The sequence below is a fragment of the Ovis canadensis genome, chromosome 17 (genome assembly GCF_042477335.2).
Source record: "Ovis canadensis isolate MfBH-ARS-UI-01 breed Bighorn chromosome 17, ARS-UI_OviCan_v2, whole genome shotgun sequence".
NCBI classification, from domain to species: Eukaryota; Metazoa; Chordata; class Mammalia; order Artiodactyla; family Bovidae; genus Ovis; species Ovis canadensis.
In genome coordinates, this window is record NC_091261.1 from 16,776,003 (window position 1) to 16,795,125 (window position 19,123).

The window sequence follows — 19,123 nt, forward strand, 5'->3', positions numbered from 1 at the left end:
CTTTACCCACATAAATTTTCCATGAATGATAAAAAGACTTAACAAGAAACACATATCTTAACAACATACATCATTCCTGGAAAAATGTCACTACGAAAAGGACCAAAACTGAACACTGTAAGAATACAAAGATAACTATTATGGAGATTTGTTACTATCACAAAACTAAACGACCATAATTCTTTTCGGGGCTTCCCTGGTGGCTCAAATGGTAAAGAAACTGCCTGTAATGCAGGAGACCCAGGTTCAATCCCTGGGTCAGGAAGATCCCCTGGAGAAGGGATTGGTTACCCACTCTAGTTATTCTTATCTGGAGAATTCCATGAACAGAGGAGCCTGGTTGGCTATCGTTCATAGGGTCGCAAAGAGCTGAACATGACTCAAAGACTGACACTTTCACTATAATTCCCTTTAATTCATCAGAAAATCTCCATTTCCTTCTAGCATTCCCAAAAGTACGTCAACTGAAAATATGCTCTTTAAAATAAGGCGGTCTGCTTTAAAATACTCTAAAATGAAATCAAGTGGGCTTTTTTCAAAGTGTACAAAAATTTTTCAAAATCACTATAAAGTCAAAGATAAGCATGTAATCCAACTATTACTTCAGTAAAAACATAATTTTAAAAGCTATGCAGGGTCAAAATTATCATCACAATAACCAACACAGTGATCTTATATGAATCCAATTCATATTGATTCTTTACAGAATCTGTACACCCTCTGGTCTGAGAATCCAAGTATATAGATCATTAAGGTCAATTACACAGGGGAAAAAGGTCACGCTCCACGATGCTGAGCACGGATTTTCCCGGGTGGCTGGATCACGGGTGATGTGCTTTTCTTCTGTGTGGTATACACGCGAGGTTTCCAAGTCTGCTGCTCCAAAAAAGAGCCATGACTTTCATTATCAGACGAAGAACGTTCTTTATGTATTTTACACTCCTGTACCTAACTACAGTTAGAGGATCAGGGTACATTTTCTAAAAGGCCAGGTCCCTCAAGGAGGCAGAAACTGATGTGAAGAAAGTAGCTTTCTCCCACGTGTTCCGCATTTGCTCTGCCCCCATCTGACCTCCTGGGAGGATTAATGACCAGCCCTCCCCCCAGGGTTTCTGAGAAGTGACGGAAGGCTACACAGTGACCTTTCAACCGCCCTGGGCATGTTCTCTAGGGCTCAATGCTTCTTACCTGACACTCTGGACTCCTTGCGATACAACTGCTTTATATTTGTTCTACAGACCTCAACAGAGCTCAGCACAGCTCTCTCTCTCCACACAGCAGACTTTGTCTATTTGTTGAGCATAAAATGAAATAACTCATTAATCGATTAACATAATTAAATCATAATTAAATTGATTACTTAATGTATTAATTAAAGTAAATACGGTAAAGTAAACCCAGCCCTCTGCTTCTCAGCCTCTAGAGGCAGCGCTCTGAAAAATTCTTAAAGAGATGGGGATACCAGACCACCTGACTTGCCTCTTGAGAAACCTGTATGCAGGTCAGGAAGCAACAGTTAGAACTGGACATGGAACAACAGACTGGTTCCAAATAGGAAAAGGCATATGTCAAGGCTGTATACTGTCACCCTGCTTATTTAACTTCTATGCAGAGTACATCATGAGAAACGCTGGGCTGGAAGACGCACAAGCTGGAATCAAGATTGCAGAGAGAAATATCAATAACCTCAGATATGCAGATGACACCACCCTTATGGCAGAAAGCGAAGAAGAACTAAAGAACCTCTTGATGAAAGTGAAAGAGGAGAGTGAAAAAGTTGGCTTAAAACTCAACATTCAGAAAACTAAGATCATGGCATCTGATCCCATCACTTCATGGGAAATAGATGGGGAAACAGTAGAAACAGTGACAGATTTTACTTTGGGGGGCTCCAAAATCACTGCAGATGGTGACTGCAGCCATGAAATTAAAAGACACTTACTTGCTCCTTGGAAGAAAAGTTATGACCAACCTAGACAGCATATTAAAAAGCAGAGATATTACTTTGCCAACAAAGGTCCATCTAGTCAAGGCTATGGTTTTTCCAGTGGTCATGTAAGGATGTGAGAGTTGGACTATAAAGAAAGCTGAGTGCCGAAGAATTGATGCTTTTGAACTGTGGTGTTGGAGAAGACTCTTGAGAGTCCCTTGGACTGCAAGGAGATCCAACCAGACCACCCTAAAGGATATCAGTCCTCAATATTCATTGAAGGATGATGATCAAGCTAAAAAGCCAATACTTTAGCCACCTGATGCGAAGAACTGACTCTCTTGAAAAAAAAAACCCTGATGCTGGTAAAGACTGAATGCAGGAGGAGAAGGGGACGACACAGGATGAGATGGTTGGATGGCATCACCTACTCAATGGACACGAGTTTGAGTAAACTCTGGGAGTTGGAGATGGACAGGGAGGCCTGGCGTGCTGCAGTCCTCGGGGTCGCAAAGAGTCGGACACGACTGAGCGACTGAAGTGCCTGAACTGAGAGGCAGCGTGCGGGAGGTGTAGTGGCAACGACTGAGGAGGGCTCCCACTAACCCAGATCAGGACTGACGGGAAGGCTTTCAGGAAACACCCGAAGCAATGAAGGAAGAAGGTGTTCCTCCCTGAGTCGGCTCTGAACTTACACAGTAGGGGGACAGGCCGGGGGCCCGGGGTGGGGCACGTTTCAAGGAAGCAAGGCAACCGACTCCTGCTCCTTCCATCATCCCCGTGCAAGGGCACACGACCCGAGACGAGGGTTCCTCTGCCAGTTTTATGATCCCAAGAGAACTTCAACCAGCAAGCAGCATGAGGCAGGAGTAGCTGATCCCTGCTGGGGCATGACCTGCCACCTTCAATGACAGCAGTGGTTATCTCAGTTTCCACGGCCTGCGAAGCCCTGGCAGAGTTTTCAGGGTTCTTAGACAAGGCATTATTACTACAGCGACCCTGAGGAAAAGGCTAATAAGAGAGGAAACACCGTTACATTCTTTACTGTGAATTCTCAAACCAGTGGGTGTACAAACCATACAAAGAAAAACATAAGTTGCGTGCATAAAATTAATTTTGCTGGGTATTGTGATGCTGCTGCTAAGCCTTAGTACTTGTGATTGTTAAACTGAGCTGCTTCCTAGTCAAAATCACCTATACAAACTGCAGCTGAGAATGACAAAGTGTAGGCGAGGTGAACGCTGGTATCTGATCTCCCAGTGAGACTGGGTGGCTCCACCTGTCACTAACCACAGTAAAGAATTTCTCTTTTGCCGCTGTTAACCCAAGAACTGCTGTTGTTGCTAAGTGATATCCACACAAGTGGACAAGGAAAGAAAAAAAATTAACCCACAGAAAACTTTCCTTTTTCACAGTCTTAAGGGGTGTGTTTATAAATATTCAGAACCTCTCTGAGTGTAAAGGCAGTGCGACGTTTACCGTCGAACATACAGCTCTTCCATGATTTCAAAAATGCCCTGAGGAAGCCGCTGTGCATCTCTCAAGCTTCCTGTTTTACCACAACCTCTGCTTGAGATGCTTTTTAGGCCTAATTTGTCTAACTTGCTCTGTTTTCTTCACAGGACTGTAATTGTTAGGTACATGAGTGTTTTAAACAAACACAGCTGTAAACACTTAGGAAAATGAAAATTTGCCCTGGGGGAACACATAAGAAACTCGCTAGCCTTTTTAGTTCCGCAAAACAGCTATCTCACAGGGCCTCCGTCCTGAGAAATGCCTATTTTCGTCATAGCTGGTACCACGTCGCATAAGCAGATCCGAAGTTACTACAAGAACAAAGTTCCTGGGCCCAACAGCAAAAAAAAATGGCTGTCGGTGACTTCACACCAGTAACTCCAACGCTTCCTGGTGGGCCTCCAAGGTGTCCCGCCTGAAGCAAGAAGACAGATGCCACATCACAACCCTTTGAGAATCAACTCTTTTTGATTAATGCAGTGATAATTAAAAAGCCATATTTTATCACCTCCTTCCCACAAAAAAATTAAAAGGGCATGGAATTATACCTGAAAGTTCTGATATGCAGTAATTCAATTTCTACTACCCAAAAAAACCCAGAAAATAACAAACTTTGGTGAGGATGTGGGGAAACTGAAACTGTGTCCTGCTGACATGAATGTGAAATGGCGCCATGGAAAATCATACGGTGGCTCCTCAAGACATTAATTGTCAACTAACAGAGATGCCACATGACCCAGCAATTTCACTTCTAGACATAGACCCAAAAGAGAGCAGAATCTCAGAGAGGTGTCTGCATACCCATGTTCATAGCACCATCACTCACAATAGCCAAAAAGGTGAAAGCAACCCAAATGACCATCCAATAAACAACATATGGCGTATGTGCATAAAATGGAATATTAGTCATAAAAGAGAGGGAAATTCTGACACATGCTACCACCTGGATGAATCTTGAGACAGAATACTAAGTGAAGTAAGCCAGTCATAAAAGAACAAATACTGTCTGATTTCACATATATGAGGGACCCAGAGTGCTCAAAGTCATAGGCGCAGAAAGTACACGGGTGGCTGCCAGGGGCTGGGCTCTCGCTGTTCGGTCACTAAGCCATGTCCGCAGGGAGAACAGGGTACAGAATTTCGGTTTTGCAAGAAGACAAAAGTTCTGAAGGTGGAGGGTGAGGATGGTTGCACAGTAATGTGAATACAGCCACTGAACTGTATGCTTACAAGTGGTTACCTCGTAAGCTTTATGTTACATATGATGTTAGTGTGCACTGGGCTTCCCAGGTGGCAACAGTGGTGAAGAACCCCCCCGCCAATGCAGGAGACACAGGCTCGATCCCTGGGTCAGGATGACCCCCTGAAGGAGGGCATGGCAACCCATTCCAGTATTCTTGCCTGGAGAATTCCATGGACAGAGGAGCCTGGCGGGCTACAGTCCAAGGGGTTGCACAAAGTCGGATATGACTGAAGCGACTTAGCATGCAGGCCTATGATAATAAAGTTCCACAGCTTAAAAAACAGACATTTATTCTCTGACAGTCTCAGAAGCTAGACGTGCAAGATCAAGCTGTGAGCAGCATTGGTTTCTTCTGAGGACTTTCTCCTTAGTCATCGACAGCCGCCTTCTCCCCGTGCCTCCAGCACGGTCTTCCCTCTGTAACTGTGCTCTGCCCAGATTTCTTCTACTTATCAGGACACAGTCTTACTGGATTAGGGCCCACCCCAGGGATCTCATTTTAGCTTACCTCGTTAAAGACCCTATCTCCAATTATACTCACATTCTGGGGTACTGGAGATTAGGGTTTCAGTATATAACTTGTGCCGGGGGGATACAACTCAGCCCACAGAATGTATATTTGATCACATTTTTAAAATAACAACATAATAAAACAAATGAGAGCAGGCACAGGGGAAAGAACAATCTGAGGGAGGCTCTGAGGATGGGAAAGGATGTGATCAGAGGAGAAGAAAGAAGGCCCGGGGAGGCTGCAGCAAAGGGGTGAGTGATTGCCAGGATGAAAAACAGAAGGTAAACGAAAATACTGTCCTTGAAAATGCACTCCAAAATTTACAAAAACTCAAAACAAGTAAACCTTCTTAAAGGAATAATCATGACAACTTATGTAAAAGAGGTATTGCTAGTTAGCTCGGGATACACTACTTCAGAGTGTCATCTCTGCATTTTTGTTAAAAGTCCTAAATCTTCTAAAAACTTTTTTTCAGCCGTGAGGTTTTTTTTTTTAATATTATTCTGGTGAAATATACATAACATAAAATTTACCATTTTAACCACTTGTACAGTTTTTCTTTATAGATACATCACTACTTAAAAGAAAATGTCCCTTAAGTCAGAGTACACGGTTAAATGGAGAAAAGAATGGTTAGTAAGTAATGCTATCATTTTACAAAGCCCACTGACTTTTCTATTAAATTTCTGAAATGCGTTATCCAGGAAGTCAGGAAGAATACCTTTAGAGATTTGGGGTAAAAATACCCAAATTAGCAACCTGGGTCAGCACGCACCGCCCAACTCCTCTGTTCCCCGGGTGCTGGCCGCCCTGCAGTCTGACACCACTGAAACACTGAGATCTGTGAGCATCAAGCTTCACAGGCTTGTACTTCAACTTGAATAGCACGCACTTCACAGAAAACGCTCAGAGTTACTGAATGTCAAGGGTATGTTTTCAACCAAAATTATTTCACAATAGGGGTAGATTAGGAGGAGGGATTGGAAAAAAAAGATTCCAAAAATTTTAAAGTGCCAAAACCTACTTTTCAATTCTGTCAAAGATTAACCACAAGTAAACAGAGAAAAAGTTAGCATGCTTTCATCACAGCTGCAAGAACACTGACTGCTGGTCATATGTGCGCGGCCTTTTCCTTTCCTCCTGGTGCAATGGACACTGCCCCCAAAAAATAAATTCCACCACATATCACAGCTTCTCTCTTTCTCTCTCATATATTCAGAATATACGAGGAACACCCCCCAGTCAGTAACAGAAAACTGGGAAAACATAGCAAACGCTCACCGGAGAACAGAGAAAACATGAAAGGGTTGAGCCCAGGTCTTCGGCCTTGCAGGCAGATTCTGTACCATCTGAGCCACCAGGGAAGCCTAGTCAATATATCGTTAACCTCATTAACAATCAAGAAACTGAAAAGTAAAGTCACAATGGTAAACTGTATTACACATAAATTATACCTCAATTTTAAAAACACACAGTAAGATACGATTGCATACCCACCAAACAGGCAAAACTATTTGAAATCTTATCACACAAAGGTCATCAGGCCAAAGGCAATTTCACACACGAGTGTAGTCTATACTGATACAACTACTCTGGAAAAGAGCTGTCATCACCTAGTAAAATTAAATGTGCATATATATACTCTATGACCCAGCAATTCCACTTCTAGGTTTATACATTTAGAGAAACTCTAACACAAATGCAATGCATAAATGCAATGCATAAATGCAATGCAGAGGACGTATGTTCATACCAATCTTTCTCATGACTGCAAAAAGTTACACAACAACACAAATGTTCATCGGCAGCAGAAAAGAGAATTAAATGTGGTATATTCTTAAAATGCAATGCTATACAGCAATAAAGTAAATAATATATAGCTTCATGAATAAACACGGATGAATCTCAGAAACAATCTTGAGTGAAACAGCACAGCGAGAGAATACAAGTTACATGATTCTATATAAAGAGTAAAAGCAGCTAAAATTAAACAATGTATTGTTGGGAGATAAATACATGTAAGACAAACCCATTTTTCTTAAAGGCAAGGCAGTCACTTAAAAAGTGAAGGAAAATGGATACCACGGGAGGCAGACGGGATGAAGATGATACAATCAAGAAGGACATACCGGTTTCTAAGATACTGAAAATGTGATGTTCCATCTCTTAAGCTATGCAGTAGGTACAAAATTTTACTATTTTTCTTTAAATCATGCATATACTGATATATACTTATATATGGATGTACATGATATATCTCTCATTTGAAAACATAAAGGCCAAATGCTATTTTTTCAAAAACAACCTTGAGGTGTCAGTTTCAAGATGGTTGATAGCCTGGTTCTCCTACCTGAATCCCTAATGAAGTGAAAGCATCAAAAAATAAAACAGAAGAATTCTGTAAGATTAAAAAGAGTTTGCTGGAAGAGAACTTTAAATGGACAAGAGATTTCAACAAACTTCTGGGAAACAAAACAGGAGATGGAGATGAGCTGTCAGATGAAACAGTGAGGGACAGCTGCCACCCAGGGCCACCAAGGAGATGGTCTGTTCCAGAGAACACCAGGGAGACCCCAGGCTGTGTCAGCAGGTATCACAGAGCAGGGAGGAGGGTAGGGGGCGGCGAAAAGGGATGGAGGGGTATAGCGAGCTACCCACCCCGCCTCCCCACCCTCCAACAGAGCCTTCAGGCAGCACCGCCAAGCGTAAGGACAGACAAGCATCTGGGGGTTCGTTTCTAAAGGAACAGAGCCAACTGTGGCAGCAGGAAATGAGAGATGGCCTGCGGAGGTGTCTGATGTGAATTTTGCTTTCTCGGAGTAAATCCTCCCTGTCAGGGCACTTCTGGGGTGAAGCAAAGCCACACACTCATACACATACACAGCTCTATTTTGAATTCCTGCTCAAGGGAGAGGTGGGGTAGAGCAGATACAGACTCTACATACAGATCTTTGCAAGATAATAGAGAAAGACCTTTATTGTTAATTATGAATAGCAACTAAGTCTACCAGGAAAATCAGAAACATTAAGGGGGGAAAAGCTGACACTGAGAAGAAAGGGAGTTAATTCAGGAAACAGAAGAGCCCTTTAAAAAGAAGTTAGCTCTAATACCACTCAAACAGATTCAAGGTATTACAACCACTGAACAAGAATGAGATGCACAAAAATAAAATGACTGGAGAAAAATAAAGAACTTTAAAAGTATTTTTGAAAATATAATCACCAAAATAAAAATTCTGTAAAAGTACTGTGAGATGACAGGAAATTTCTCAAACATGTTTAAAAAAATAAAAAGACAAAAGGACAGAAAACGGGAAAGACTAGATTAGAGACAAGAACCAGTGCAAGTAGGTGTGAATTCCAACTAAATGCTGCCTGATTGCAGGCGTGCTCAGCAGTGTCTGACTCTTTGCGACGCCATGGACTCTTTGAAGCCCACCAGGCTCCTCGGTCCATTGGATTCTCCAGGCAAAATACTGGAGTGGGTTGCTGTTTCCTTCTCAAGTGTATCCAGGGATCGAACTGGCGTCTCCTGCGTGGGCAGGCAGGTTCTTTACCACTGTGCCACCTGGGAAACCCTGAGTGGTCCCATGTTAAATGCCCCCACGCCAGCTCCGACATTCAGAGAACCATGGTAGCTGCCTGGTCCAAGGGGAATGGAACTGTAAGCTGACTTAAACCAACCACATTTTCTCTTTTGAGAAAAAGACTTAGGAAAAACATAGGCTCTCACACGGGCCTAAAACCAAAAACTCATGTCAAGGCTGGAAGGTATGTTAGCCCATGGGAATCAGAAGGAAACAGACACAGGAAAGGCAAAATGAGATAGGCGGCAATGAGACCACGATTCGTGGCTTTTTGGGGCCCATTCCACAGTCCCTATTCGGCCCACTGGCGTCATGGAGATGGGTTAACTCCTACATCTCTAAGTCTTTTTCTATTTTATTTAATTTGGGAGGGCTTCTGTTCTTTGCAACCAATAAACCCTGACTAAAACAGCAAGTGTCTGCTTTCTGGAGCCACACAGAAACCAGGAGACACAACACTGTCTGCTGTACCATGGGGATACCCTGAGTCTCCCTCCACCGAGGCTGCAGAGCACAACGCGGGCTCCCGCTGCCTGTCACTCTGTCAGCACGGCACACAAACGGAGCCAGGCCGTACAGCTGAACGTCAGGGCGATCAAATGCTGTATGTGATCAAATGCTCCAAATAATTAAAATGGCAAAGTCTAGAAGTAAACAAACGGTGTACTCAATGAAAACTTGAAATTGTGGAACAACTGGAAAAGGAGGAGAATGTTAACTTGTCTTGCGATATGGAACAAGAGGACAAACGCTGCAAGATTTGGGAGCAAAAGAACAAATCAATGTGTTTTGTATCCCCACTGAGTTTTTCAATCAGCCTGAAAAATTAGAAAGCCATGCAAAAATTCTCTTTTCATGACATGAATAACGCTGATTTACTTAGAAAAGAGTACAGAATGCCATTGTTTAGATTAATCGGAACCAAACAAGAAAAAAAAAAATTCTTTGAAGTTCAAGAAATAGAAGGAAATTCTTTCACGCATTTCCTGGCTGGATAACCAGAGTCAAACCATAACATGAAAATCTTAAGCCCATATGAGACCTTGAAAACTGAATACAGATATTTTCCAACTTAGAATTGTCCAACTTAAGATTTTTATACCTTATGATGGGGCGAAAGCCATACATGCATTCAGTAGAAATGGTACATGGAATTCTGAATTTTTATCTTGTTCCATGATAGTGATAGGCAGTACATACACTCTCGCAATGCTGGGCAGCTCCCAGTCAGGCGCAAAAGTGTAAACAACCAATATACTTACTACCATTCACACCCATCAATCATTTTGTTTTTCACTATCAATATTTGTCGGGGGGGGTGGTGTGCAGTGTGCAATTTCCTCGGTTCTGTCTCACTGCAGTAAAAATCTGAAGCGACAGATGGACCCAGTGTTACAGCTCAGTTTTATCTGGCAAGCAAAGGAAAATACATCCTCAAGGCGTAAGGGCAGGTCGACCCAAAAGACATGAGAAGAGAGCCAGAGGCCCAATTTTGTTTCCTCTTTTTATAAGTTTTTTCTTTTTTCTCCTCCCCCTGAGCCTGCCCTCTGTAAACTGGGCTAGCCAGGAGGCTGTTTGCTTCACCTGAGGTCCTCACTCTGGTTCATGGGCTTTTCCCTTCCTTGTCTTTTAGCCACCGCCATGATGGACTCCTTTTTCCTATTCTAACTACCTAGCACATTCAATACATTACCTGAGATATTATTACCTTTGTTATAAAATAGGCTTCGTGTTAAGATGATTCTTTCCAATACAGGCTAATATAAGCGTTCTGCACACATTTAAGGTAGGCTGGGCTAAGCTATGATGTTCAGTAAGCGCAGTGTATTAAATGCATTTTCAACTTAGAATATTTTGAACTTACAATGGGCTTACTGGGATGTAACCCTATCATAAGTCAAGGAAGATCTGTACTGTGCAACTGACCAGGGAAGAGAAGGGCCACCATGTGAAGGGTAAGGGGATGCAGTGTGTATGTTCCCATGATTACCAGCCAGACTTGTCTTTCCTAGACTTTCTGATTTCACAGACCAGTAAAATTACATACACACACACACACACTGCCAACTCAACTGTCAATTATATATATGTGCGTGCGTGCTAAGTCACTTCAGTCGTGTCCGACTCTGTGACCCCATGGACTGTAGCCCACCCACAAGGCTCCTCTGTCCATGGAATTCTCCAGGCAAGAATACTGGAGTGGGTTGCCATGCCTTCTCCAGGGGGTCTTCCCAACCCAGGGATCAAACCTGTATCTCCAGCATTGGCAGGTGGGTTCTTTACCACTAGCACCACCTGGGAAGGCCCCCACCAATTACCTATATTTCCAAGTAAATATAATTTGAGGCCATTACTATCACTAGGTGTTACTACCATTATTTAATTATTTAGAAGACATTTTTATGCCAAAAACAGTAGGAAGGATTTGATCTCAGCATTTCTAAAGCCCTTGAGAACACCCTCACAGGCAGGAAAATACACTCATGCTACATCAATTTTGTTTCAGTTTTGTTCTGGTGTTGCTTTAGCTCTGATTTTCAATCATTCCCTAATCCCCAGGGTCCCCCAACTCCATTATTCCATTAGTCCTTACCTCAAAACGGTTATCATAAAGTAGGGAAAGCAGTAAATACGCAAATGGAACACAAGGATCAAGCAACATCTGGGAGCCAAAACACGACAGAGATGCCTTCACATACATAAGGGCTGAAAAGCTTCCCTGGAGGGTTAAGGAAGACAGGTGTGGACACAGGAAGGAGGAGGAAAGCTGAGCACGTGATGAACACAGTTCAGAGTGAACAGAGGGATATGAAAGCAAGAACGGGAAAGGTGCAGGAGATGCCGAGGAAGAGGCCTCAGCAGAGGAGAGAACTGACAAGGGGCACTCTTGTGATCTGGAACTGGGAGGCTCTGGGGGAGTTCACTGGATGCCAGGCTGCAGAGCTGGGACTCTGTTGAGAAGCAGCAAAGAATCTCCACTGGAACTAGCATGACAAGGGAAACGTATCAGCAATATTAACCCAGCAGAATCTATGAGTTTAGCATTAAGATTTGGTAACTTAAGTAATTTCCTGAGCAGTTAAGCAATTACCTCTAGTGCTGGCCCATACTCTTGCCTGGAAAATCCCATGAATGGAGGAGCCGGGTAGGCAGCAGTCCATGGGGTCGCTAAGAGTCAGATACGACTGAGCATCTTCACTTTCACTTTTCACTTTCATGCGCTGGAGAAGAAAATGGCAACCCACTCCAGTGTTCTTGCCTGGAGAATCCCAGGGACGGGGGAGCCTGGTGGGCTGCCGTCTATGGGGTTGCAGAGAGTCAGACACGACTGAAGTGACTCAGCAGCAGCAGCTAGTTCTGGCCCAAAAGATTCTCTTTGAGAAAATCCTGGCCCACCGACCCTCTATGAAATGCACTGCCATTGTCTCTGCACCTACAGCCTTGGGGGCAGTGGCTGTCTTAATACCCCTGCTGCTGCTGCTGCTGCTGCTGCTGCTAAGTCCGACTCTGTGCGACCCCAGAGATGGTAGCCCACCCCTGAAAATCATTTAATTTGCTTTGTCTCAGGTATGGCTGCCAACTCCTCTAGGGTTTTGCTCTTGGTAACATCAAAGTATTCACTGGTGGAAATAAGACAATGAAAGAGTGCTATTTTAGAAGAGAATCCTAAGTGATCAATTAATAGAAATGTCCACTACGTAATTGAAGATTCATTCATTTATTCAACAACATTTATTGAGGCCCCTGTTTGGCAACCAACGGCGTGCCAGACAACCAAAAAAAGGACATAGGTCCCTGCCCCTGTGAAGCTTACATTCAAGGAGGGATACAGACACAAACAACAATAAATACAATAAATACAATATCTGCAAGCATGTAAAAAGTGTTTGGGGAAAAAAAAGATGGACGAGAAAAAGAAAAGGAAAAGCTAAAGAAGAAAAAAACTCAAATACCAATTGAAACTAAGAGACAGGACGAGTTCCCTAAGAGAGCAGACTATCTGGTTAATGCCCTTTTCACTTCTGAAATTCTACCACTCCAGATCAAGGAATCTGACACAGACAAACTCAACCTTCTTGTTTACACAGAAGGTAAGATCAAAGCAACACAGAATTGTTGTGGCTTAAATAACAGAGACCCATCACCAGGGAACTGTCCTCTAACACGTGAGGAAATGGAGCCCCACAGCATTTAACTAAGGGGGAGGATGCAGAATTGGAGTTCCAGAACTCTCTAGCTTCTTGTAACTTTTAATAGCAGAAGCCACTTCAGCCACTTCAAAAGTACTTCAAACTCTATTGGAGGCAAGGAAAAATATTTTTATTACATAAATAAATATTAATATAATATTCTATAAGTATATAATATTTTATAGAATATAGTCATGTCTATAATATTTCTATATTATATAATTACATATATAAAGCTAATATAATAATTAGCTATATAATAGCAATAACAAAAATAGCGAACACTTAAGCGAGCACTTACTTGTGCCAGACACTCTTCTAGACCCTTGTCATGAACAATAAACCATTTTCATCCTCACAACAACCCTGTGAGTCAGTCAGACTCCACAGTGAGTAGCTTTACCACCACGCCACCCCTTCAATTACTTACACATACCTGCAGAGAGCATAATTCTTGCCACTAATCAGAAAACCGACATCTAGATTTTTCACTGGGGCTTGGCAGAGTTAGATTATATTTGTATGTCATAATGCAACTATTTAAGCTTCATTTGAAGTACATGTGCTTTAGAAGTAAAGGGAATTTAAAATATAATATAATATATACTATATAATATAATCAATATTATGCTGAGAAACCGGTACTTCGGTAATTCAAAAAAAGGGTCCTCAGCAATATGTTTTCAACTAAATACTACTTCAAAGAAATTACTTCAAGACCTTAAGCAAAGTTTTTAAGAAATGAAATTCTGGTTTTCCTGTTTTTGTTTCACTTAAACAAACCTTATGCTTTGGTTTTTCAGAGAAAGGGAAGGGAGAGAGAAATACAATGGAAAAAAGTTCTTTCCCTTAGTATTTTTCTAAGCATCTGATGTTTAAAATTTTAGATTACATTTTAGAAAAATTAGAATCATGATGTTTACCAACAATATATGATAACATGGTAACAGAATATAACACATTTTTAAATTTTTAAAAAACAAAATTCCCCTTCCTCAATACAAATACAGATTTTGCAAATTCAATTATAACATAAAATGTTACGCTGTATCCAAAGCTGATGATCTTTTTGCCTTCAGTTTAGTAAGTTCATTTTCATTTCAATGGAATTCCTTATTAGAGTTTTTACTACATGTTACATACTATTACAATTCACCACATGGATCTGTCTACATTTTCTGGTTGTACTAGAATTTAATCATAAAGAATAATAGCTGAATACATGGATCATTGGCTACAGCTCACAACCATTTTAGAGGTAATGTAATCTGCATAGCACAGTAGGTAGTCTACACTATCTGTCTGCATCAATCTCAGAGCAACTTCTAATCCTTTACTGATAAAACTGTCCCTCCCGTAACTCGTTATCTTTTTCCTAAGAGAGAAGAGAACTGCTCTTTCTTACTGGAGAGCAAGGTAAGGGAGATGCCAGGCTCTCAACTTTGATACATCAGTGTATTCAGATAAGACACAAAGAGGAAAACAGCACCTGTTGGTTCCTAAATTCAACATTCTTTTCTCATACTTGAATGAGTGAGTGACAGTCACTCAGTCGTGTCTGAGCCTTTGCAACCCCCTGGACTGTAGCCCTCCAGGCTTCTCTGTCCATGGAGTTCTCCAGGCAATACTGGAGTGGATTGCCATTTCCTTTCTCACACTTAGAAGGATCCTATTTCATTTCACCATGTTTTCAAATACACAATCCCTTTGATCTTCAGCGTATTTCAGAACCTCCACCTGAAATACTACATATTTCTTTCTCCTTATCTTTACCACCACGGAGGTCCCAACATGAAGCTATTTTTGAATGGTCTAGTAATGGCTATTATTTGAGTGCCAGATGGTGCAAGACACTGGGACAACACTGAAAGAAAATAAACACGAGTAGCAGCATCCTTGTCTTCAAACAGCTTTTAAAACCAGTAGGAATGGATAAGTATACCACTTGTGGCCAGCACTGTAGCCACAAGGTATAAGGAAAGCCTGAATTAACGTGTTATAGACATTTAAGGGGGAGGAGGGACTCTGAGCTTTGCTGCAGCCAACATGCAGAGGGAAACATGATCTCTTATAAGATTCAGTGTCCCTGGGGTAAAAATAAACCAGCTGCTCAGGGAAAGAACAACTATTTTTGCTACTGAGATTAGAAAGCAATTCAACCTATGGTTACTGAGAGAGGATTCTGTTCAATGTAATAAAAATCCTAAGGATATATTTTTACAATAAATAAGGGTAAGTTTGAGGAGGGCTGAGAAACTCACTAAGAAATCTAACACTGATGCATTGCAGAAGGGCAGGTTCAGCTCACCATGACTGCAAACTCCACACCAGCAAAAGATCCTGAAACATGACTGACACATTGAGAATACTGCATTTCTCTGGGGGGAATGAGTGCCTGCATGCTAAGTCGCTTCAGTTGTGTCCAATTCTGTGTGACCCCATAGACTGCAGCCTGCCAGGCTCCTCTGTCCACGGGGATTTTCCAAAAAAGAACACTCCAGTGGGTTCCCACGCCCTCCTCCAGAGACTCTTCTCGACCCAGGGATTAAACCCACGTCTCTTACACCTCCTGCGCAGGTTCTTTACCACCAGCCCCACCTGGATATGGGGTCTAAATATGTAAAAACCACTGTGTTATTTAACTGAATTCATTTATCCTTATGCAAACAGAATCGCAAAGATATTCTGATGTCAACATTTGACATGTAAATAGAAAGGAGGTCATCAGCTGAAACAGATAAAAGTGACATCTTAGAATCACTGTTTTAAAAGACAAACTTTCTAAAAATATCTCATCTGATACTCACTTAATTCTACAAAGCTTTTTGTACCACTTCTTCCCAGGTGGTGTTAGTGGCAGAAAATAGGCGGATCACATCCCCGGGTCAGGAAGACCCCCTGGAGGAGGAAACGGCAACGCACTCCAGTATTCTTGCCTGGAGAATCCCATAGACAGAGGAGCCTGGCTGGCTACAGTCCATAGGGTCACAAAGAGTCAGACACGACTGACAATTCAGCACAAAGTTTTCAGTTCAGTCGCTCCGTCATGTCCGACCCTTTGGGAAGCCATGGATGCCAGGCCTCCCTGTCCATCACCAACTCCTGCAGCCCACCCAAACCCATGTCCACTGAGTCGGTGATGCCATCCAGCCATCTCATCCTCTGTCGTCCCCTTCTCCTCCTGCTTCCAATCTTGCCCAGCATCAAGTCTTTTCCAATGACTCAGTTCTTCCCATCAGGAAGCCAAAGTATTGGAGTTTCAGGTTCAGCTTCCAGTGAACATTCAGGACTGATCTCCTTTAGGAGGACTGGTTGGATCTCCTTGCAGCCCAAGGGACTCTCAAGAGTCTGCTCCAACACCACAGTTCAAAAGCATCAATTCTTTGGCGCTCAGCTTTCTTTACAGTCCAACTCTCACATCCATACATGACTACTAGAAAAATTATAGCTTTGACTAGATAGACCTTTGTTGGCAAGGTAATGTCTCTGCTTTATAATATGTTGTCTAGATTGGTCATAGCTTTTCTTCCAACGGGTAAGCACCTTTTAATTTCATAGCTGCTGTCACCATCTGCAGTGATTTGGGAGCCCAAAAAAATAAAAGCTCTCACTGCTTCCAATGTTTGCCCATCTATTTGCCATGAAGCAATGGGACTGGATGCCATGATCTTAATTTTCTGAATGTTGAATTTCAAGCCAACTTTTTCACTCTCTTCTTTTACTTTCATCAAGAGGCTTTTCAGTTCTTTGCTTTCCGCCAAAGGGTGGTGTCATCTGTGTATCTGAAGTTACTGATATTTTTCCCAGCAATCTTGATTCCAGCTTGTGCTTCATCTAGCCCAGCATTTCACATGATATACTCTGCATAGAAGTTAAATAAGCAGGGTGACAATGTACAAACTTGACACACTCCTTTCCCAATTTGGAACCAGTTTGTTGTTCCACGTCTAGTTCTAACTGTTGCTTTTTAAATTGCATACGATTTCTAAGGAGGCAGGTAAGGTTTTTCCACAGTTCGTTGTGATCTACAGTCAAAGGCTTTCGCATAGTCAATAAAGCAGAAATAGATGTTTTTCTGGAACTCTCTTCCTTTTTCTATGATCCAAGGGATGTTGGCAATTTCATCTCTGGTTCCTCTGCCTTTTCTAAAACCAGCTTGAACATCTGAAAGTTCACAGTTCACGTATTGCTGAAGCCTGGCTTGGAGAATTTTGAGCATTACTTTACTAGCATGTGAGATGAGTGCAATGGTGTGGTAGTTTGAGCATTCTTTGGCATTTCCTTTCTTTGGGATTGGAATGAAAACTGACCTTTTCCTATCCTGTGGCCACTGCTGAGTTTTCCAAATTTGCTGGCAAGTTGAGTGCAGCACTTTCACTGCATCATCTTTTAGGATTTGAAAATAGCTCAACTGGAATTCCACCACCTCCACTAGCTTTGTTTGTAGTGATGCTTCCTAAGGCCCATTTCACTTTGCATTCCAGGATGTCTGGCTCTAGGCTGGTGATCACACCATCGTGATTATTTGGGTCATGAAGATCTTTTTTGTAGAGTTCTTTTGTGTATTCTTGCCACCTCTTCTTAATAATTTCTGCTTCTGTTAGGTCCATACCATTTCTGTCCTTTATTGAGCCCATCTTTGCATGAAATGTTCCCTTGGTATCTCTAATTTTCTTGAAGAGATCTCTAGTCTTTCCCATTCTACTGTTTTCCTCTATTTCTTTGCACTGATCACTGAGGAAGGCTTTCTTATCTCTCCTTGCTATTCTTTTGAACTCTGCATTCAAATAGGTATATCTTTCCTTTCCTCTTTGCCTTTCACTTCTCGTTTTCTGTACCACTTAAATTTATCTCAGCATAGGTTCATAGTTTTCCCATTTTATAAGAAAGGACAGGGTTGTTTGAGGTAAGGACAAGACTTTGTCAAGTTTAAAACTGGTGTGTGGGGTAGAGCGGGGCGCTGAATTTCTGCTGCAGGTTACACAGGGCAAATTTAATAATCACAGATACCCCTTAATTATTTGGCTTTTTTAATTTAAAAGACTTTTGTTATAAAGGATTAATGGCTGAACGCAAAAGTTTCCTTCTATGAAAGAAAAGAAAAGACTTTTCTTCAGAGGACAGAATTCAGGAATGATTGGCAGAAAGAAGTCAATTCTTTTCACCCACCCAGTGACCTGCTCATTGCTCAACAGTGAACAACATCCAGTCTTCTGAGGCAGGATTTGCTCACATTGATTGGAAATAAAAGTGTTACTAGATCATGTCAGCTCAAATTTCAACAATTAGTCCCAGGCCATTAATAACATCAACTCCAAGTTTCCAAATGAAACAACTATTACAACTTATGACAGACTGACCAAAACTTCCAACAATTTTACAAAGACTCATTCACCTGGAAATAAATAACTCATCAAGAGGCAGAGTGGAGGGTCAGTGTGCAAACGTCTACACATGAACTTGGCTCCTGCTGTTACACCATTTTTCATTTAGTTTTGTCAGGCAGTTCAGTTCAGTTCAGTTGCTCAGTCGTATCCGACTCTTTGCGACCCCATGAATCGCAGCACGCCAGGCCTCCCTGTCCATCACCATCTCCCAGAGTTCACTCAGACTCACGTCCATCGAGTCAGTGATGCCATCCAGCCATCTCATCCTCTGTTGTCCCCTTCTCCTCCTGCCCCCAATCCCTCCCAGCATCAGGGTCTTTTCCAGTGAGTCAACTCTTCACATGAGGTGGCCAAAGTACTGGAGTTTCACCTTTGGCATCAGTCCTTCCAAAGAAATCCCAGGGCTGATCTCCTTCAGAATGGACTGGTTGGATCTCCTTGCAGTCCAAGGGACTCTCAAGAGTCTTCTCCAACACCACAGTTCAAAAGCATCAATTCTTCGGCGCTCAGCCTTCTTCACAGTCCAACTCTCACATCCATACCTGACCACAGGAAAAACCATAGCCTTAACTAGACGGACCATAGTCGGCAAAGTAATGTCTCTGCTTTTCAATATGCTCTCTAGGTTGGTCATAAGAATAGAGAAAAGGAGTCCAAAATGGTGGTGGCTAAAAGACAAAGAAGGGAAAAGCCCTCGAAAACAGAACAAAGGAAGGTGAAAGAAAGGTCCGAGGACTGGAGTGAGGACTTCAGGTAGAGC

General features: G+C 42.2%; 1 protein-coding gene across 3 annotated transcripts in view; it reads right to left on the bottom strand.

Moving 5' to 3' along the window:
- The window catches only part of FHIP1A (FHF complex subunit HOOK interacting protein 1A), a 296,802-nt gene that overhangs the window by 250,200 nt on the left and 27,479 nt on the right, over positions 1-19,123 (bottom strand). The window lies entirely within an intron of this gene.